Source organism: Engraulis encrasicolus, chromosome 21 (assembly GCF_034702125.1).
Source record: "Engraulis encrasicolus isolate BLACKSEA-1 chromosome 21, IST_EnEncr_1.0, whole genome shotgun sequence".
In the NCBI taxonomy this organism is placed as follows: domain Eukaryota; kingdom Metazoa; phylum Chordata; class Actinopteri; order Clupeiformes; family Engraulidae; genus Engraulis; species Engraulis encrasicolus.
Window position 1 is genome coordinate 27529821 of NC_085877.1, and position 2354 is coordinate 27532174.

The 2354-nt window shown below is 45.3% G+C and overlaps 1 protein-coding gene across 1 annotated transcript in view; it reads left to right on the top strand.

The window, feature by feature from the left end:
• Positions 1-1101: 1101 nt before the first annotated feature.
• Positions 1102-2354, top strand: part of LOC134437756 (astrocytic phosphoprotein PEA-15) — a 63668-nt gene continuing 62415 nt past the window's right edge. Inside the window, exon 1 of the mRNA XM_063187290.1 lies at positions 1102-1490. The gene's annotated coding sequence lies outside the window, so the exon portion shown is untranslated. The remainder of the gene's footprint in view (positions 1491-2354) is intronic.

Consider the following 2354-nt stretch of genomic DNA (forward strand, 5'->3'; position numbering starts at 1 on the left):
TCGATTCCAGCCCGGGTCCTTTGCAGACCCTTCCCCGTCTCTCTCTCCCACCAAGATCTGCACTGTCCTGTCACAAATAAAGGCAAAAAGCCCTCAAAAATATATATTACAATATTTATATATACTGTATTTCAAAATCTGGTAGTAGTGGGGATGCTGTGGCACAGTGCACTATTGCACCTGATATAAGCTAAAAGCATTACCCATGGGGACCCAGGTTCGAATCCGACCTGGTCATTTACTAAATATACCCCATCGCTCTCCTCCTGACAACTCTTCACTGCCCTATCAATATAGGCAAAGAATATTTCATACAATATTTCCTGGCTAAATAGGCAATATTTCATAGTGTCCAAGATTTTTAGCAGTGCACCTGCCCCTTTGTGAGGCTGTGAAGGTGCTTCCTTGAATAATGAACCCGTAGTGCTTCTGGCTCAGTCTATGCTGACCAGTAAATCTATACCAAAAAAATCTATATGAATCCATATTAAACACACCGTTGAACTCCACATGAACTCAGGAAAAATAAGAATGCCCTGTGTGTTATATGTGAGCCACTCACACAACTTTCAAACTTAAGCCAACTCCAAACAGACATTTTGGATGTAACCAAACTGTAGGCCTATTTGGATGTAGCGTTGGCCTATGTTTTTTTGTGTTTTTTCCAAAGACAAAAAAATGTCAGGTCATGCGATGAGCAGTCGGCGAATTAGATAATCGCCAGCTAGGCTCGTGGCTCGTGCATGGGCTCTGCGCTCCGGACGTGCCTTTGAAAAAACTGACAGGGGAGGAAACGAAAGCGAGACGAGTCAGGGAATTGTTAGTGGAGGGCAGAAAATAAAGGAGGTGGGATTTTCAGACCGGATAGCCCAGTGACATCAGGGCGGAAAAATGTGTGTGTGTGTGTGTGTGTGTGTGTGTGTGTGTGTGTGTGTGTGTGTGTGTGTGTGTGTGTGTGTGTGTGTGTGTGTCAGATCCAGGCAGCGCGTGTGAGCGTTATGTGAGAGAGCGGAGAGAGAGAGAGAGAGAGAGAGAGAGAGAGAGAGAGAGAGAGAGAGAGAGAGAGAGAGAGAGAGAGAGAGAGAGAGGGGGGAAAAGGCGTTTCCATTCTTAAACCGGCGAGACTGTGTACGCACAAGCACGATCGACGCGAGGCGAGCAGTACAGCAACTTCACCGGACCAAATTCGCTCTCACAGTCACACATCTTGCCTGCCTTCTTCTGGCACCGCGTTTTGCTATTTGATCATCATCATCTTCCGAATATCCCAAAAATCCCACACTGTCGACGGTGACACTGGATTCGAGCCAAATCAATTCATACTAAGACGTCGTGGACTTATTAGTTGGGTTATCTAAAAACCTGCACATAGACATTTGTAGAGAATATCTGGATAACGTTAACGGGAGAGCTTCCTCCATCGCAGCCGCTTAGAACACGCGAGCATCACATCACCACGAGCGAAGGCTGACTCATTCTACTCATCCGAAGTAAGTAACGTTCATTGTCCTTGGTTAACAGTGGTTCAGACACAACCTTGTGTATTTCTTTATCTAGTATAGCAGCAGACTCCAACCATCATTCAATCAAAACTCCATTTTTTGTGTATTTGGTGTGAGATTGCACATTCCGCCACATGTTCTTTGGTATGGAATTGCATGACGTATCGCTTCCTTCGAGTCTGCTCGGTAAAGGAAATGTAATTCCGAAAATATTTGGTTACATAGCCCACATATGAGGTTCCTACCGATGATCAAACAGGCACTTAAGTTGGGGAAGTGTCCATCCAGCCGACCGGTTGTGTGGCACTGTCCCCCGCCCTGGCTGGAAGCGTTAAACAAGTTCTATTCCCAAGGTGGTTCCTGAGAGACCATGCAGATTAGGCATGGTAAAAAAAGAGCCTTGAAGTAGTGTTTTGATCAGATAGCGTTATTGTTTTGTCGCCTCGGCTTGCACAAGGGCGTGCGCGCCCTGCGATGACTCGTTGGAATGCAAACCATGAAGAAAATCTCACTCATTCTGTGTGCAAAAAAAGATGCGTTATCGCGAACATTCCACAGCCTGTAGGCTTTGGTCATTTCGACACAATTTAATGGCTGGACTCAGGCTATTCTGTTGTCAACATGTGCCCTATGTGGTGTGGTCGACTTAACTGTGGACGACGATGTCTTTTTCTGTCACTTCAGTTAGTTTCCCACCAGCATCGTTCGTGCCCAAACGAGGGCAAGTCATTTGACAAGGATTCAGTTTCGTGAAATGTATTGAAGGCACGCGTAAAACTTAAGATCTTAAGAACTTTGGTACAATATAAGAGGCCTTTATAAAATAGGAACTCAAAATTTGGGCTTGGTCAA